Genomic DNA, 21,075 nt, shown 5'->3' with positions numbered 1-21,075 from the left:
GCAAAGATCACTATTTGAGCTCTCTAGTGTGCCTTTTCTAGCAGCACTTATCTCTTTACAGACACCATTTTTGAGTGTCCTCACCACCCAGGTAGAGTCCTTTTTCCACTTCTGGAATTTTGCTGACTCTCATACTCTTTATGGCTGTCTTCTGACTCCTCTGCATTTTATGTCCTATATCCTTTCTCTTCAGTGTTTGCCATTGCACTGTGTGATCACATTTTCTTTCTGCCTTCAAAAATCTCATCTCCTGTGTCAGGCTTTTTAATTCCCTAGCTGGTTATATATCAGTGGTGAAGAGGCCATCATCTTTCCTGAGAAAAGTACACCTTTAATGGTCTGTACCCATGTGAAATAGTAAAATCCTTCCATGTGCTTGTCTAGGCTGTAAGCATGCAGTGCTTAGGCAAAAGGACTCCAGGCATCACATCAATAATAAGAATGCAGTGAGTATTTTGGTTATATGAAGCAGATGAACAGATTATGAGCTAAAAAAACCCTTTAACCAAAATCAAGACTAAATGCTGTGGAAATTGTGAACTACAGAATGTTGGCAACTCTTGAATATTACAGTTTTGCGAATTTTTCTACTTGTTTGTCAAAACTACCACCACTATGTATCCAGAGATTTATGTGATCTTGTCTCTTTTTACTCTTACTGGCTTTTCTTTGACTTTCATATTTGAACCTTTGGAAGAGTACATAATAAAATTCATCCCAAATTGCTAAGATTTGCTTGGTTTCACATTAAATGGTACAAAACCTCTGCGTTCAGCATAATTTCAACCTGAAATCATAAATCTGCTCACAGTCACTCAGTCTAGGATCATGGAGAAAATTTTAAAGGGCCCAAATGGAGGTTTCATAATTAAGCTGTCAGCAGGTTTGGATTTCATTACAAACAATTTGAACAGTTCTTTTTACAAAAGCATGCATGAGCTACTGGCCAAAAGACCAATCACAACTGAGTCATGCTGTCACCAGAAGGAAGATATGATAATGGAACAAAATGTTAGTAATATTCAACACTGGTCTTTTTTGGACAAAACAAGTCATTTAGTGGTACTTAAGATTAGGATTTTGGCAGCTAGACTAAAAACTTTCAGAAAGTTAACCAAACACAGCACAGATCTTATACTGTAAAAAAGTCCATGAGAAGGTAATAAATGCACCATAAGCTATCGAACCAGGAGCAGCTGTCTGTGAACCTAAAGAAGACAGCAGGTTAATCTCATGTGTTGGAGAACTGCTTCCTATAGAATTGGCAGAAGCCAAAAAGGCTGAAGCTCCTCTGTCCAAACGTTCGTGGCTTTTTGATCGGTATTGAGAGAAGCATTAAAGAAAGAATAATTCTAAAGACTTCTCTCTGTTAAGAGCTATGCTGCCATTTTTTAAAATTAACTTTTTAAGAAAATGACAGGACTCTAAAGGCCAAAATAGCTGATATCATTTAAAAATGGGGAGATTATTAAACCCATGAATAGAATTTGAGAAATTGTCATGAAACGGCAGCATTCTTGCAGACATATTGTCCATGCTCAAGATATATGACAGGACTCTGGGCACCTATGTGTAATATATCTTAAATGATTTCCTAGAAAGGTCTTGCTAAAAATACTGCTGTCTGTCTTCATAATTAATTGAATGGCTCTAATATGTGCCTTTTAAAATGCATATGCCCAGAAATTGTACTAAGGCTACTATAGTTCTAGAAGTTTCTTACATGTGAAAAAAAAATCAACTATTTTAATGTGATATTGATTATACCATGATATATTAATTCACAGTGTCCTTCTGAATTTTTATTTCTTTAATGAATAAAAAGAATTTAATTTAAGATATTTAATTTATTTTATAGTTTTCCTGAAACACATGGAAATGTATTTCTCTTCATTGAGAATTAACTATTCTTTGGACTTTATGAGGGTCTTTGAAATATCCATGTACTATTTTCCAGTCCTTCACACTGGGTATTTAAGTAAAATATAGGAAGAAGGCATGATGGTTTTAAAGGAGAAGGAAAAATCAATAGGCAGCTACTTAGAGTATTGCAGTATGCAGATAAGCAGCTTTGCTAAGTCTGAACTTTGCACAGCAACATCAATACAACTTGTAGAACAATGAACTTCAATAGAAATGCTGTGGAGGGAGAGTGGGGAAATGCCTCTTATAAACAGAGCTGTAAATGGTGTTAATGCATGTTGACAAGAGCTTGCTTGAGTAATTTACTGTGTTCAAATACTTTGCAAACCAATTCTTAGCAATAACTGCCTCAGAAAAAAGGCATGGAACTGATGTGTCCTATTTGTGTGAAATGCAGCCTTCCACTACTACAAAATGGACATGTTTAGAAAGGCTTCATTTCCACAAGGTGTATTCAGATAATAGGGTTGGGTTTTTTTTTAATTGTGTAGAAATTAAAATGTCTGTACACAAAAAAAGTATTTCACATGTTGTAAATATTTTAGTATAAAAGATTAGAAGTATTTTGTGAATCATAGCTTCTTAAGTGCATGCTACAAGGATTGTATTGGCACATGTCCTGGATAACTGCACTACACTTATGAGTGGTGAAGGCATGACTAAGTTATTGGTTACACTAAAGAAAGGATGTGGTGAGTATAAGAGTTTTAAGTACCTACTCCTTATGCCTCAAAAAATAATTCATTGCATACCTGGCTATTCATTCAGCTTTCTAAAATGCAGTAGTGACAATGATACAGCCTTCAGACTTTCCAAACACAGAGTGGGGCTGAAATAGTAATTCCAGATGTAAAAGACAAATACTTCTGTCAGATTTCTGGGTTTGCTGGGAACGCTGGCTTCTAGGAAGTTCTTGGGCAACCCTTTGGAGAACTTCAACTTTGTCCTCACACCTGTGTCTGGAAGGTATAACTAATGCTCTGCCAAACTCCTGTTTTTTTATTTCTGGGGAGCCTCTCACAGTTTTTCTCACTGAGTTTTTCCTGCCTTTTAGTATGTATACAGAGGATTAATACAATGCTGGAGACTGGCTGGTTTGGGTCAGTCAAACAAATTGTTAAAATAATCACTGATCCCTGAACTAGTAGCTAAAAACTGGCTTTAGAAAGCTCTTAGAGTCCTCATAGCTGCTGTCCCCTTCTCCGTAACTTGGAGTGCTTGTATGTTGTGTATGTTGTTGGGTGGCAATTGGGTGGACAATTGTTTTTCCCTGCCCTTGCTTTCTTACTCCTCAAGTCCACTGGCAAAATCAGATGGGAAATCAACCTCTGGTTATAATACCAATAATTAATTTTCATTGAAGGATATCCTGGATGTTCTGGTAATGTCAGCATTTAAATTTAAAATGCATAGCTAGAAAAATCTAAGGAAAAATATGATAATTAGGGTTAAAACCCAAACAGTATATGTATGGGAAGCAGTGTTCTCAAGAGTATGCAACTTGTTTTGATTCCTAGGCAAGTACATCCCAGCAGAACCTTCTGACTGTTAACTAGATGAATTATGAGTGAAAAAAGTAAATATGTTCACGTTTATGAAAATGTAACTGCTAAATATTTTTCCTATTTACCTATAGGTAAACTGATTTGTTTTTCTTATTTTTCCTATTTCCTGTTCACCTATTTCTACGTTTTATAACTATGAATATCACAGTAGTGGGAAAAAGTGGAACTGAATGTCATTTTAATTAAAAACACAATGAAAATTGACACTTCATTGCAACATAAGTGATTTCAGCTATTCTCATTTAAATGCTCAGAACAATTTTAATATCTCATTTTTATATAACTGTAACTTTCTATAGATTGCATGATGTCATACATTGATCTTGACCCAGAAAGAAAAAAACTTAGCAAACAGCCTTCAGTATACAAAGGGGGAAAAAAAGGCTATGGTGATATAAGATGCCTGAGATCAGATCCAGGAACACACCTTGGTATCTTTTTCAATCCTTGCAGGTCAATTATTGCACCATGACCTCAGGTCAGTTTTTCTGGCCTGATGTCTCCCAAATGTCACTCAAAAGTTGTTCTGTGTCCAGAGCACTCTTATTATGCTAGCCCCAACTCAAAATGCTGGTTGTTTTTGATTAGTTTATTTCTTGAAGTGGTTTGTTGTTTCTGTTTGTTTGTTCGGTTTTTTTTTTATTTATTGTTCAGAACAATTTATCATAAGACCTTTAAACTAAGATGGTGGTATTACAAAATGGCCAGCTACAATTTCAGCTCTGCCTTTCCAATACTTTGGTACCTCTGAGTCAAACACATTAATCCTACATGACAGGAAGAATCAAAGTGTTCTTGTTGCCCTTCTGTTTTTGCTGGATACTTAAAAGCCTATCCAAACTTTAATGCACTGAAATTTTTACTGTTATATTTGTTTTATTGTGTTTTTAAAATCATGGACTCACCAAGAGCTGAAAGAGCTGGTATGGTTGAAATACACACTAAAACAGGCAAGAAGCTTTTTGCAACATGTTTGGTACCTTTTAGATCACTTTCTTTTGGGGATCTGAATTGCATAATTTAAGAGAATTTAAAAATATTTTAGTATTTCTGGTTCTAGTAAAGTTGCATGAGTATTTTGCTCATGCTGTCCCTGTTAGTATGGAAAATGTCTATCTTCTCTTGCCTCAGAATAATTTTCTCAGCTAGCTGCCTGAATTTTGGTAGTCATATTTGCCTCACTGGTCTTTGTTAATGGCACAGGTTAAAACTGACTGTACTTTTTCTGTAAAGGTGAAGCATTCAGCTCCAAGGAAAATTTCTTACCAGTGGGAAAGCCACACAGCTCTATATGCCCAACTGCAGCAATGCTGTGCTGCTCAAAAATCCACTTCCATGCATTTTGCAGGTCTTTTCAATGACAATAAACCAAGATATTGCTACTGTGCACGTTGATTGTTTCCTGCACTTTTCTCTCCTGTAGTGGGAGGTGTAAATCTAAATGTGACTTTCAACATTCTCCATTCTGTCTGATGGGGATTTTTTATTTGTCACATCTCTGCCCTCTGTGACTACAGTGATTTGTTTCTTTTCTGTCCTTCTGAGAGTAATGTTATGTGATGTTGATTTGAAGAACTGGCAGAGAGGCCAGTCGTCCATTTATCTCAGGGAGGACATTGGAACTAAATCATTACTCAGCTGCTGAAGTAAAGGAATTGTGCAGGAGCTGCTCAGCAGTGAGGGCTGTAAGCTTGTTCCCAAAACAGTCTGTCTTACTGAAAAGTAACTGCTGTGTGAATGAAGCCCTGTTCATCATCCAAATAAGTGAAAAGACTGTTCTCTGATGCATCTTAAGTGCTTTCTAACATGAACCACTCAGAAAATAGGGTGTATATTTCCAAGGGAAATCAGGGATCATTTCTGATCATCATTTTTGCTTACTTCAAAATCTCTGGACACATTTGGCAAAACTCTGTTTCATGGATATCAATTTTCAGTTCATGAAGCTGTGATGCCAAATGTACCGTTTCTGCAGTAGGTCATAATTCAACGTTCTGAGTACACAGCAGCGTGCTGTTGATGCTCAGCCCCAAGAGAGGGGGTGAGCAAAATACATGAATCTGATTTCCAGGACTGACTTCAGCAAAGGAAAATGTAAAAAAACTGTGAGCTTCTATATCTTTCACAACAAGGACTGCTTCCCTCTCTATTCCTCTTTTCCTATACGGGAAATAGGGCTTTTTCTGCATATTGCTGCATGCCATCCTTTCATGTTTCCACTTCTAAAGATTTTTTCTTCCAGATTTTTCATCTATTAGGTTTGCATATGCAGTATTTTTTAATCCCAAGAAAGAGAAAAGTGCTTGATTTTCATAGTTTTAAGTTATGTGTGTTGTCATTTTGGGGCTCCTACTTCCCTTTTGACTAGGAAATGAAATTTCCAAAGTTTACATGTTCAGTTCCTCTTTCCAAACCTACTGGGTACATCTATCTCAGATGCAGTTATGTTTTGAAGAACTACTTCTTTGTATAGAAGAGAATAAACAGCAAATAGCCAATGTTTGATTTTGCCTCTTGAGCTTCAGTGTTTGAAGATATTTGTTATCTGGGAACAATGACTCAGGTAATGTAAGTGGAATTATTAATAAGTTATGAATGATGTTAAGCTCTTTTTATTCTGTAATAATAAGAAATAAAATGACCAATGAGACCCTTAACAAATGTATAAGCATAAGTTTAGTTGCCTGAACTTCATGAGGAGCAGTCATCCACAATTAACATATGACAAAAACATTGAAATTGAGGATTCCAATGTTAGAAGATTAAAAATAATGCTTCTGAGAACACAATATCTCCTCAGCAGTTTGAAAAATGGACATGTAAATATGTTAAACATATTTAAAAGATGTGATGCCAAAGTGTTATGATGAAATGCAAAGCTAATGCACAGGCTTCGTTCACCAGCATTGGCTTTTGTATTTATCAGCAAGCTGAGTCACATTTTGGAGACATTTAACTTTATGCTTATTCTCTTGAGATTTTGAGGGTTGGTTTTGGGAAAAGAGTAGCAATATTCTTTTAAAATGTTGTCTGAGTACTTAAATTTTGTAGGACATAGGGCAAGTATTTTTAATTTTATCATCCACATTGTTCTCAGTAGCATTTTCCATACTGCATTTGCTAAGCAAAAAATGTGATAAATGTAAGCAGTGAGGGATGGAAAAATATTCAGAATTTGAAACTTGTTCTGCACTGATTTCCCACCTAATCAAATTTTTTTTTTTCCAGAACTGTCTCTGGAATGGAACTCCCTATACAGGCAGTTGTTTATATGCATTACTACCTCATGTTACGTGATTTTTATGATTTTTCCCAACATAAGAAATTGGGACAGGAACATTGCTGCTTAAATTTTATTCAAACTAATCAATCAGAACAGAAAATGAAGACATTATTAACATTCAAACTGCATTTTCACATCCCACAGACATGTTTTTTATTATTATGACTAACTGTGTCAGCAGTCAGACTAGACATAGACTCATTGCCAATTAATATAAAAATTCCTTTCTTTGATTTACTAGGAGAGACTGAAGGGACAGAATTGTTTTATTTTAGTTCATGCATTTCCTTTCCCCAGGCTTCACCTGATTGAGGTATTTGTTCTCTGTGGGTCAGTGTATTTTAAAGTTATTAATTACTTCACTCCAATCTATGATACTTAATTAAAGCTTTAAACAAAAATAAATTGGTTATATTTGGTGAAAACGTTGTCAGTCAGATGGGATTTTAGCAACATAATAGAGCCAATACATTTGTTTTGTTTCTAGCGATACTGAATGACCTTGAAGTGTTCGTCTGGCCAATGTGGACTCTTTAAGATAAGAACCCAATTTCTTTTCTTCTCTTTACCTGGGTTAGGATTAACAGTCTGTATTATCAAAAGGATATTAGTACATGACAAGCCTACAGATATTTTTTCCTTTACTTTGCTTGCTGTCACTTAGAGCCAGCATGAAGGCACTGTCAGCAGAACTCATGTATTTGACTGCAGCTCTGGCTGAACAGAGAAGATGGTAGCTTTAATATTCACCCTCCAAGATCTGTTATTGCATTTCTTAGTTTCATTGTGTGACTGACCAAAAAATGCTGTTGTTTTGCTGCTCTGAGAGGCAGAATTCTGAAATGAAAAAGTTTTTAGATTGAAACAGACATTTCCCTGCATCCTTAGAACAGAGAGCAACCAGATTAAGAGTTAGGTATTAAGCTCTTCCAACCCTCTCTCCTTTGCTGGAATGATTAAAGTCCAGAGGACTTTGTAGCTGGTATCATTTAAAACCAGCTGGGCAAGTAAAGCATTTTCAACACGCCACAAAATATTCTGCCCTTTTCTAGACATCAGTGATAGCTGCTCTGCTATTTCTATACCTTTCAGTTGCCAGCCAGGACTAGGAACACATGTTCTTTCTGTAATAAAAATAGAAACATTTCAGTAAATAACTCTATTATAAACTACATTTGTATCCCAAATTCCATATTTAGGCAACATACCATGATGCCCTAGTTTTTATCCAGCTGTTTCTCTAAGGTTAATTCTCTGTGAACAGAACTTGCTTTTGATATCCTAGAGAGACTTTCATACCTTTTGAATAACATAGATGCTCTGTTTTCTTTGGAATAACTACTATGGCCTTGTGAGGTTCTTCCTCCCATCTTCCTCCCTTCTGTAGTACTAATGCACTCCTTTAAAGGCAGCATCTGGGCCAAAGTTTTCTCCTACTTATATAAAATCAAATGTTAAAAATGAATTTTAAAAAGGTCATTGTTTGGGATATGAGTGCCAATCTGATATAGATGTTATGCAAAACTGAACACAAGCAAATGCCCTTCTGGCTAAGATCAAATTTAGCTCTGGTTTAATATCTGATTTATCTTACATTTAGCATTTTCTATGTTAAAGCTTTAAAAAAATGGTATGTAATTTTCAGTAACTTTTTTTGTGCTGTGTACTCTTGAAGAGCTGGGCACCAGCTTTTGAGATGTAGTTAGGTCTATGTATTCACTGAAAGTTGAAAACTCTTACAACACCAAACAACCCCAACATTCACTAGCCTGTAAACAATTGCAGGGTATGACAGCTTGCTATTCTGCTGTTCCTGAAAGACAAACCTTCTCCTTATACCCTGATATTTTCTATGTGTATGAGCTTCACACTCGGAGCGCTCTGGAGGTTCAGATTGTCAATATGTACCTTGCTGGTTGGAAAATGCTGTCTCCAGGCTCCCGGGACTGCTAATGCTCAGGAAGCAAGCTGAGCTGAAGCACTCACAGACACAGAGGAAATACAAGGCAAGGAGATGAAAGAGGAAATGGAGAGACAGAGAATGCATGAAAATATTACCCTCCAAGTCATATATTTGTGTCATGTGGAGTCTTTTCTGCACAGATTTGGCAGGCCCTTTAGTGGAAACTATAGCTCTCTGGCAAGAAGAGAGGCATAATGTCGATTTGTCTGAGTCAAAGAGCCAGTTTAGTGGAGCATGAATTTGCAGTGTACCTGAAAGGGTAGGCATAGATATACAAGCAGAATTTATTTTTTATATTCCCATTGCGTTAGAGAGATTTTCATAGAGATTTTATTGCATTCAGCAGAGTTTCCTAACACAGGAGTCCTGCACTAGGTATGCAAGTCCATGGCTTCATTGTATACCTGGCTGAGTTACTGAATATTAAATCTTGTGTGTACATGTAAGCACCAAGAAAAGATGCAGAGACACATAAACCTAGGTATCTATCTTTTGCATCTGCAATTTTTATTTTGGTGTTGAGATTGTAGTCTGCTTTATTTTTTCAGAAAATACAGGAAGTTGGAAAATAATATTAGCACCATAAACTAAGGAAAAGCAGACAGTATGCAACCAGTCCAGAAAAATGAAACTGCAGATTGTGAGAACTTTTTAAAATTGTGAGATATTTGTAGTGTTTCAGCCTGTGCAAAACAGATCAATAAATTGAAAAGCTGTTGTACAGCAAAGCTTGATCAGTTCAGATTTGCAATTATCTTTGACTCAGTAATTACATAACTCTGGATCCTTTCTACTGGTCACATCCTCTGACAATTACTTTATATCCCTTAGTGTCACAACGTCATATCTTAAATTAGTGGATAATGACTTTGCTAGGGTCATATCTTGCATTTTATAACCTTTTTCCTATTTTGCATCTCTAGTGTGGACTGCATGATACTGTGTAATGTTGATAAGTTCCCTTCAAATTTAGAATCTCCACCTGTTTGATACATAAAAGTGGAATTTCTGACCTGTTGGTTGTTTATGAAGGTCAGAACCCAAGTAACATGTAACAGGAAAACATACTGAGGCCATAAAGAATTTGGTTCCATTAAATATCTTAGATATCACTGGGATTTTTTATTATTTGATGCAAGACCTTCAAATGGCCTAATTTAAACTGCACATAGGTACATTTTCTTAGTCATATTCATTTTCCCCATGTCCATGCAGTCAGTGCTTTACCTTTCTTCTTAAACCAGGGAAGGAGTGATCAGCTTGTGGAGAATAATATCCTCAGTATATCTGAGGGAGTCATATGCAGAGGGCCTCAGTTATTTTAAGCCCATACTTTCGTCTAGAAGCAGTCAACCTACTGTGAGGAAGTTGATGATTATGGGAAGAAGATGCCAGTGGACAGCAAGGCGGATAAAGGTGTTAGCAGAGCAGCATGGCCAGGTATTTTCTCCATTCCCGCTGCAGGAGCAGTGCTGCTGCTGGCCCAAGGCTCGGGTGAGCACTCTGGTGTTACCCAGATTCTGCTTGCTGGCATTATAAATCCCACTGTGCTGACAGAGGGGTCAGTCCTCTGAAGGTGCTGTCACACGATAGGGGTTGCTGACATTACCAGTGCTCCCCTAACAGAAGGCAATATGTGGGTGTGAAGTGGGCTTAGAGAACATAAGCTCTGTACAAACACCGTGCTCTTTCTGCAGGTTAATCAGGTCTTTAATAAAAGACCATGAAAATGTCAGCAGTCTGAACAAATAAACCAGAATTGTAACTGAGTGTTCATTCAAACAAAGAAATAGAAACCCTTTTTTTATTAATGTTCTTCGCACAGAGAGAAAATGGATTAGAACTCTACTTAGAAAATGTTTATTTTAGAAATATTATCTATAAATTTCATAACACAACTGAATATACATTAAACATTAATCTTAAAGAGATGATCATGCTTTAGGCTTGCAGTACTAATTTTTTAATGAAAATTTTTTCTTGGTAAACAGATTAAATAAATAGAAGAATTAACTAATTAAGCAATGTTTAGTATAGGATTAATTGAGAGATGGTAATGATAGGAGAGAGAAGATTACAATTTTTTGTATTAAACAAAAAGCCAATCATTTATACCTTTGGTCCTAAATATAAAATACTTTTTAGCCAACCTTTTCTTGCAGGTGGTGCTAAAATACAGTTATCCATGGAAATATATTTTTCTGAGTACTGGGTGATGAGACCGAATGGTGACTGGTCTTAAAAGATCCCACTATTGTATATTGATTCTATATTAGATATAACTAATTATCTTTCCAGATAGTATAATTCCCATGATACTGTTCTAGAAGGGTCTGGGGGAGGTTTACGTGTGTTGTTTGTCTGTGAATTTTTTAAATCATATGAAAACCAAGCTGACAAGCCAGTTTGATTGCTTTCTCTTCTTATTACACTTCTCTCACTATTTTAAAAACACTAGTATTTGGGCTTGCTTACCTGTAAAATAAGGTTAATATAATGACATATCTCCTAATCACTGGAAAGTAGATTGAAAGACAGGAAAGCTATATACTTTGTACACTGCAGATAGGTGGAAATACAGCTAGTAAAACAAGATGGATTAAATTGCAGCAAGGAAAATTTACATTTATACAAGGATAAACATCCTTCTTTAATATGGAGGAGAGGAAGCATTGGAACAGAAAGCCTAGCCAGACTTTGTAATTTTTTCTTTTTTTTCAAGAACTGGTAAGACAAATATTAAAAATGACAGTCATGTCTGATCTTTCTCTGGAACTGGGGATCGACTGTGTAACCTTTGTAGAAGAATGTGTGGAAGGAATCATGCATCACCTATCTAAAAAAACTGATGAGAAGTCAGTATGCACTTCATCATTTTTTCACTGTATGAAATGGTTTCTGCCTTTTTTTTCTTTCTTTCTTTTCATTGTTTCCAGATGAAATGGAACAGGGTTTCCTAGATTCTATCATTCTATGCATGTTGTCAAAGTTGATCATACCTGTAGAACCATGACCACATCTTCTGGCTCCTCCCTGTGCTCTCAGATTTGCCTCTATTTGCATTGCTCAGCTGGAGATAAGGTAAAAAAGAAGATTTATACTTAGTAATGCAAGGTTAAGTCTAACTGACATCTTGTTTTGGCAAAGCTTCTCCTCTTTTATAGGCTCAGCTCTAAGCTCTGGGTTTTTTTGGTGTTTTTTGACACAGGTGTGGTGTAGTGCCATCGTGTGGATTCAGGATGGGTGGAGGCAGGAAACTAGCTTGAAAAACAAAAGCAGGTGTGGGGTGAGTGTGCGGGTAGTTTGAATCACTACAGCCAAAGAAATGATGGTGTTATTCTAGATTATCAGGTTCTGAATAGCCAGTCATCTAATATTTCTTGAATAGTGAGCATCATTCAATCTAGTAAACTGTAGAAGTAATAAAAATACGTAATTGTAATCCAGAATTTGTCACAAGCAAAACTAAGACTAAGAAGAATTCTTTGTAAGTGCTCTTCTCCTTTCCTAAATGTCTTTTTTGGTTGCATATCTATCATGCTTATTTCAAGATCAGTGTAGGTTGGTATACTTGGAAAAAAGTTTTGTTCTTTGCATGACAGTCTTCTAAGCTCAGCAACATAAATAGTGTTGATTATGCCAGGACAGAGTCTTTTTTCTGTCCAGAATGGGACAGAAAAAAGAGATACACAGAACAGTTGTAATGGAAGCTATCAACTACTCTTTACATGGAAGCAACTAAGTCTAGAATGGGGCTTTGCAAATAGTCCCCTAAACTGGAGCATATTTTGCAGAATCTATTAAAGAAAGAGACATAGAAGAGTGGGATGTGAATTTACATATAATGTGATACATTGTGTTGTAATTTCCCATGGAAGACTTGCTTTATTTTTTGCCATGTAGAAAATAGCAGTGCATATTTTGAAACTTCATAATTAGTTAAAATAACAGTCTGGAATTCATGCAACAACAGCTTAAAACCCTCTAATACCTCCATGGTTAGATGGGTAAACTGCCGTTGGGTAGCTGATTCAGCTTGCTGATTTTGGACCAAAGCATAAGAAAGTTTTCATCATCATTAGTCTTTGCAGAAAGGTGTTAGAGTGTCTAACAGAGTTCCTGTTGGGTACTGTCTCTGTCATTGAACATGTTATCCAGACATTAATGCTGATAGCTTTGCCAGTGTGTTTATGAGAAAGGCCAAAATCTGAAGAGGCACAGACTAAACTAAATCCTTCCTTCCTTCCTTGTTATGGCCTTGATACTGTACTGAATAGGAAACCTATTATTACCTCTGCAGTGCCTGTCTTATGGATTAATAGCAGAATTTAATCTCCCTGCATGTTAACATGCACTACTCTCTCAGCAGCAATAAATTCACACAAAGGTACCAGCAGTTCACCAAAAACATTGAGTCCTGTGCTCTTTTGTTTCACCTCAGGTGCACTATGCCTGAGCTTTCATATGAGTGAGTCTGCTTGATGACTAGTACATGAGAGAAGCCACATTACTGCTTTAATTACTTATAATGAAGGATCACGGGATGGTGATGTCATCATTTTAAGTCTGGCTATGTCTAAGTGCACTGCCAGGAAGAGGAAAGTTGAATGATGATTTATGTACCTTGGACAAAATTCAGGTAAAAACCACTTCAAAAATGTTAATTATTTGAGGTCATTTTCTATTATATAGGATCTGTTCTTGACAATTTCTTCCAGGTTAATAGTGTTCTGCCTGGGCTGGTTTCACAAGAAAAAGCATCAACTGTGTGGGGGGAGGGAAAAGAAAGAGACAAAGGGTGTGATTTATCGATGTGCACTTTGCTATTTGTCACTAACAAAGAGATGGTTCACAAATGTCTCAGACTCAAAGCTGTGATCTGTCAGAACTGCTGAGCTGGGGAAATACTACCACTAAGGAAAAATAGATTGGTCAGCAGTTGCAGACTTATCTCTAAGCAGGTCATCCCATACTATCTGCATGTGCAGCAGGCAGAGCAATTTGCTGGGTTAGGAGTAAGGTAACTTTGTTGCTGTGCTATGTTTATCAATTAATGGTTTTAATTAGTTACATCATTGACTAATAACACCCCTCCCTGATTAATTGATTTTTTTTTTCTGATCTGCCTTACACTTGCTTTATTATGAGGTGATTTTTCATTTGAAAGAAATAGTTTATTATCAAAGTGCAGAAGGTTTTTATCACTTCTGAGGGAGTGGAGGAGTAAAAGTGTGCAGAGGCGAAGGAATACTGACATCTGTCTGGAAAAAAGATATTAAAGGTACTACTGATCAGTGTTAGTCTGATAAAAAAATATTTGAAGGCTCTGTGAAATAGTTGTGAGGGTTCCCACATTTTTTTGAAGTCTACCGCCACTTGCAAAAAATCAACCTTTTTCAATGATGAAAAGGATTTGGTTTAATATTATAAATATTTTAACACTTCTCCTATGCGTTGTGATAATGTTGATTGCATAATCTGTAAATACTCTTATATTTACTAAACAATAAATCTAATGCTTAATTAATTTTCTTAACACCTCAACTCCAATACAGTTATATAGATGTGTATGTGTGTATATATATATATATATATATATATATATATATATATACACACATCATAGAATCAGAGACTATTCTTAATTGGAAGGAACCCACTCTTAGCCCTACACAGGACCATCCCTAAGAGTCACACCATGTGCCTGAAAGCATCAACCAAATGCTACTTGAACTCTTGAAAAAGCAAACTGTTATCATGGGTAGTTATGTGCATATGAATTTGCTCATTGTGAGCCTGAGGCAAGCTTTGCTGTGGTTACCAGATCCTATCACAGTAAACAAGTGGTGGCATTGACTTGGCTCATGAAATCCTAACCCACACATGTATGTCATTATCGCTCTGGTAGTATCTCTGGAGTGATAAATACACTGTATGTGTCACAGGAATGAGTTTTTAGAATGTCTGGAAATACTGGAAGAGCATCTTGAGTAAGTTGACCGAGACTTCCAGGGAAAATGGACTGAGTTGTATAGTACATGTTGGGTTGTAGGACTTTGGAATGCTAGGCCAGAAAGTGTGAGCCTTGAATAAGAGTCTAAGCAAAGCAATTTCTCCTGGCACAGGGACCAGGATTTAGTTTAATTTTTCTTCATCTCAGCGGCTTTATACTGTTCTAGCACTGAATAACTTTATGTTGCAGTGTCTGTCACAGACCATGTTGGCTGTTACCCTTGGTTGAGAAAATGTTCCTGCTTGCTTGTTTTTGTCTTGAGAAAAAAAATTACTAGACTCGTGACCCACAGCGCCAAGATAGTAATGTGACTGAAGTTCTCCAATGACTATTGTGGGTACATCTGCAGGCCTAGAAGTCTGACTAACACCTGCAGATCAGAGTGAATTACACATTTATGATTTTCAGAGAATGGAGATTTAATAAGGAAACATCAAACTGACTTAAGCTGTAGCAGCCTGGTAACTGATTTTCAACCAGGTCATGCAGTGGGTGTTTAGTGATGACTGTACATTGCAGGGAATGAGGGATGTACACAGCTAAACTTACCTGGGGCCCCCTGCCAACTTCCAGCAGACAGGTAAAACTTTCCTTTACTTCCTCCTGCCTGCCAAATACTGTGGTCCTGGTCTGTATGTACTGACTCTGAACTCTTTTCTCAGCTGGTGACTCTGAACAACTCCCTTTATATCACAGACCACCTTTGGGGTCTCTAATTGCAAATGTGTTTTTCAGTGACTCCCTTTTGAGATTAATAATAATAGTCATAATGGAGAGCATGTGGTTAATGTTCATGCAACACTAACAGAAACAGACATGAGTTATTTCCATGAACAACTCTGTATTTCTATTACAGAAAGATAAATCATAAGCTTATTTTGCACTGGAGCAACAAAAGCAAACTATGTTCTTTTAATACTTGCAGTGAACTTTCTTCCTGGCATCTAGATAGAAAGTGGTTGAAGTACTTTTGCTGCAGCAACTATGCAAATAACAAATACTTCATGCCTGCTAAGATATCATAGCTCTTCTTTTTGGTACATAATGGTTTAAATGCCTATTGTTAGCCAAAGGTTCTTGAGCCAGTAGCTAATGAATTGCTTTCTGCAAAGGGTGAGCATTACCGTAATTCTAATACCCGTACAATATTTCCAGCTATGAGTCTTTGCTAAGCTTTAGATCACCCTTATGCAAAAGCAGTGAAGCAGGTGATGTGCAAAAGGGAAAACTGTCACTGCCAGATCCTGTGTTTCAGAGCATGTCCACTCACACACTGGAGACACTGAGCAGCTGCCTCAGCCAGGCTCTGAGCTAAACTGGCTGGTGACAAAATCACTGCGTTTATTCACTGGAGCCCATTGCAGCTGATGAAACCCTCTACCACTAGCTGTGGAGTCAGCATTTTTATACTATGTAATGGGGAAAAACATTGAACAGGAGGCACATTTTATTTGGGGAAAATAATTTACTCTGTTGCCTTTGCCTTTAAAGTCGGTCAAGAGTCCTGTCCCAAATGTTGCAAGCTCTGACACCGGGGACTGGCTTTAGTTGCTGACTAAGGAGATTGCAGGCTGAGCCATGGGTGAGCTGCTTGCTCATTTGTACTGGGTCATGGATGGCAGCAAAGCAACTTTCCCAGGTTCATTGCCCAGCTTGGAGCAATAAGGCCACTCCTGTGCTCTATCAGCAGCAGCTCTGGGACACTCTGTCTGCCTCTCTGCTCTGTGACTTGTAGCCAGTCTGTAGTAGCCAGTACCCAAGTCTAGAAATAATGTGGGCCTGGAACCCTAATTTCTTAAAGAAGTAGATCCTGGTGAGCCCTATACAGGTAAGACATCTTAAGTCCATCCTGACATTTCACTCAACATTTGTGCTGGAAAGGTGGCTGTTGGACAGGACACTGACAAGGACTGAGCTTGTCCTGTCCTGAGGGTGTCTTCCTGAAGAATGTTCGCTGCTCCCATGCACTGATGCATGTTCTTAGTTCAGGTCCCTTCGCTGTGCCTCAAACGAGCCCTTGTGCTTTTACGTCTGTATTACACAGTCTTCAAGGAAGCACTTGAACACTTGGTTGCAAAAGGCTCATCAGCAGACAGAAATTACACAGAGAAATACAACAAGATGTAGACAAGAAGAACATGAACCTCAAAGTTCAGGGAGGAAGTTAGAAGTACAAACAAAAAAAACTTCAGAGGACAAATCTTTAGTGTGATCTCATAGTGGAGATATTTTGAATTCAGACTCATGTAGGATTGTGTAGTGACATTAAGTCACCCTGCTTAAGTTTAGTTCTGAGTCATCTTTATGAAGTCACTGCAGGTTTCTTATGGCAATAATCAATAAAAACTTCTTTACCGTCTTATTTCAAGCATTTTCTGGAGGGAAAACTATTTTCAGGAGTTCTCTCTCATGGGTAATGACAGGAAATTTGAAGAGGATAGGTGTATTGCTGACACAGGTACAATGGCATTTCAGGATGTATTAAAAAAGGCTGGATTAGATTCACAATGAGTGCACAGAGCAAATTAACTTTGTCTGAAAATATCCAGCAAAAATAGTTTGATGAATATTGTAGAGCAAGACTCCTATGCTAACAGCCACAAATTTGAGATCTGTGGGACACTTGGGTAAATCTTTGACATCCAAAATGGAAGATGTTGAAGGCAGTAGGTGCTTTAAGATTACTTCTGGGTTGCGATTTGAGATTTTTTTTGTTTAATAGCTTAGAAGAAGCTATTACTCTTAACTTCATGCTCTGATAATGTGGTTCCAGTTGGTTTGTGCTAGAGCCTCCTGTCATTCTCTGTCTATTTATACTTCAAGTTCCCAGTGACTTGGAAATCAGTTCTGACAGAGCAGGCATTCTTGTATCCAGTCTTCTACAGAACAAGATGTCAGCAGGTGACAACCAGTGCTTCCTTAATATAGTTAACAAGGTTCAAAGGACTTAATCCATGGCCCTTTCTTGTTAATGTCTTACTATTCCGGCACTGTTTCCCACTAGCATCTTAGGCAGTGGGTATTGAGGACTGTCAGCTTAATGTCTGACATTGCACTTCAATGTAGACTGCTTAATTTCATCCTCTAATCTGTGGAATTTTGTTAAGAATTATTGTGTTAGGCATGCAAAATAAAGTAGATTCACCAAAGGCAGTACCCACTTAGCTTCTTGTAAGACTGTTGAGCCAGTCCCAGGTACTTTTAGCCTGAGACTTAAAGCTTGAGACTGGCTTTAACTTTTTGCTTTTCTCTTGTTTCCTGGGCAGTAGCATAGAAAGCTATGTATGCTTTGTTTCAAACAGGCAATTTTTTGTTTAATTTGATTTGACATTAAGCATCTTTTCCATGTAGATATACAGCAGCCTCTGAAAAAATGCACACAACACCTCTACAACAGATCCTAATAGAGCTGGGATTCTGGTCAGCAGAGTAAAGATAAATTCCCTACAAAATGTAGTTACTATTGCATAGAGGGGACAAACTGTATTATACATAATCCCTTATCACTTTAGGCTGTTTCTGTGATACCCCAAGTTGTCAGGGCACCTTCAGGAGACCCAGGCTGCCAGTGTGGCTGGGGACTGCACTGGCTGCACATGCCAACACCTTGTATGTCCACACCCCTACAGCTCTGCTCTAGGACCTTATTTCTTACAGTCTCCATGATTGTTAGAGGCATTGCTGCTTTTTAATATACCAGACATCCCTTTCATTCAGAGATGCCGTATGCAAAGCATTTGCTGCAGAATCAGTATAAAAAACTCAAGACAAAACCACCTTCCCCACGGGAGCACTTCCTCAGTACATGTTGATGAAATATGTCAAGACTCTCTAAATTGACTTCTTAGGTTCACTGCACGGTTTCTCTTTCAGTCACAATCTTTTGTCCTGTCTGTGCCTTAGTTGTATATATTTTGTTACTCCTTCAATGGTTGATTTATTGGCGGAGAGACCAGCTGTGCCTAGTTTACATGAACTGTGATACAGGAGGCCTGAAAAGGTCTGGTTTAACTTAGAAATATTGGAGCTGTAAAATTGATGATTGCAGGTTGATAGAGCACTGATTTACCTGATTTCTGTTTACCTGGATCAGCCAAACCAGTTTCTCCCAGGTGTCAACTGACCAGTGTTTCAGTGTAGAAAGTGTAATGGAAAAAAGGCCATTTCAAGTTGTCATTTCATGAATTTTGTTTGTCAGAGTCTAAGGGACAAAGGCAAATATTTCCAAGTTTTCTCTTCCAGTTATTGTCAGTCTGCTCCACAACTATTGCCCTGCATCAAACTTTAGGTGGCCTTGTTTGTAGTCACTGAGCTCTTAGTTTTAGTTAAATGCTGCTGCATGTGCTAACAATTCAACAGCTGTGTTGAATTGCTCTGAGTTGTAGTGGTTAGAAACAATAACTATTTCCATCATATATGCAACTCCAAGAAAGACAAATATCTCTGAGCTAGAATACAGGATGCTCCACAACCCAAACAAATAGAAACAGACTCTGAGTAGCTGAACTGACCCATGATGACTTCAAAAAGAAATTGCCTAGGTGTTGATCATAGGAGACATATATGACTGTCAGCTCATCTCATAATATGCATAAATTAAAAATATGATGGTAACCTACATTTGGTTAGCTGCTTTAGGTACTTACAGTTTCTCTTGTCTTTCTCCCTTGGGCTCTGATTCCTGCTCTTTAAATCTTTTAGTTCATGGAAGTCAAGGCACAAAGGAATAATAGAATGAACTTCTAAGGGTTTATATTATTTCTATGCATGTGTGTAAAGGTAGGCATAATTTCACTAAAACAGAAATCTATAATTCCTTCTATCTGGAAATGAGAAAAATAAATATGAAACTGTCCTCAGTGTTTTGATTGTAACACTAAAACAAAAAAAACCCCGTTACTTTTATAACCTTTTAAATATATGTTTCACACTGGTAAGAGTTCTGTTTACTGTTATCTTGTACTGTTGTTGCTGTTTTTACTACGAAAGTGCAAGTCAGAGCCCTGTGTAATGGGTAACTGGGCAGAGAGACCCTGTCTTTTCTCCTTAAATAAAACTTGTGCAAGATTTTGCACTTTCACATAGGTAAGTGTAACTTGTAGAAAAGGAATGGTGTCAGTGTAAACTATGGAAAACTGTCATGACCTGGCATTTTGAACAGGGAAGAGAGTTTTGTTCCCATTTCCTTGAAAAATCAATCCACATCTGCCTGTGCATTAAGCCTCTAACTAAAAGAACTTGCACCCTCAGCACTTTCTGAAGAATTTCTGCTAAATCTCCAGAGTGGTCCATTTGACCAACATGTTCTCCACTGTACAGAGCCTCAGGGCCATGCAGGATGTTAGAGGGTCAGGGACCTTGTGCTACAGGGTGAATCCCTACTGGGCTGGCCAAGAGTCAGAACCTCTTATTTTGATTTTTTTTTTTTTTTTTTTTTTGCCATGATGATTTTGAGAAATTTCTAATCCTTTTAAAGTTCAAATTATGATCAAATTTCAAAGTCAAAGAACAGATATGAGTTATGGCTTTTTTTTTTTGCTGTGTGTTATTCTTGTTTTGAGGCTTATCTTCTGTTTTTTGCTTTTTTAGGAAAACCAGGTTGTACTAATATGCTTGGCATCTTGGTCATAGTTACCTATTGCAATGGGTACAAAAGACTCTTTTCCTTTTAAGTGTTTTTTTTCGGCCATTTAAAATCTTGTTGTAACTTATGCAGCACTAAGTGTGGCTCCATGTGGTATAATTCTGAAATTTTAATTTTAAAAAGTTTTGGGAAATTACATACTGGAAAAGCCTACATTAAAGAACAATGTCACAGTATTAGGCACTCAAAACATGAACAAGATTTACCATTTCAATCTGAATTCACCCTCTTCGTTCAGAGTGTTTGTACATGTAATTGTATATTCTTGCATTTACTGGACTTTGGCTTACTCAATGCACAGGAAAAACAAGAATTCTTCATGAGTCTCAAGTATGTTGTTTTGAGGTTATATCTTTGGGTTGAATCCTAGGAATTTACAAATTCCAGCACTAGTTGGAAGCACTGACACATTCCTAGCTGTTCCTGAATGAGACTTGTAAGGCATATCAGTGAGCAAATAAAAAATGCATGGGGCAATCTCAGTCCTAACATCTCCTCACAGGCAAGCTCTTGATTTCATTTTTAATGTAATGCTCTTTAAATGTAGAGACCGTGTGCGTGTGTAATAGAAAAACACATCCTGTTAGATCGATGGAATACAGGGGCAAACGTGCCTCTATAAACCGTGGCACAAATGAAGATGTGTGACCTGACTATCTGAGTGCTCTCTTTTATGGCCAGGAT

This window comes from Taeniopygia guttata, chromosome 6 (assembly GCF_048771995.1).
Source record: "Taeniopygia guttata chromosome 6, bTaeGut7.mat, whole genome shotgun sequence".
Lineage (NCBI taxonomy): Eukaryota > Metazoa > Chordata > Aves > Passeriformes > Estrildidae > Taeniopygia > Taeniopygia guttata.
This window is presented reverse-complemented; position numbering follows the sequence as displayed.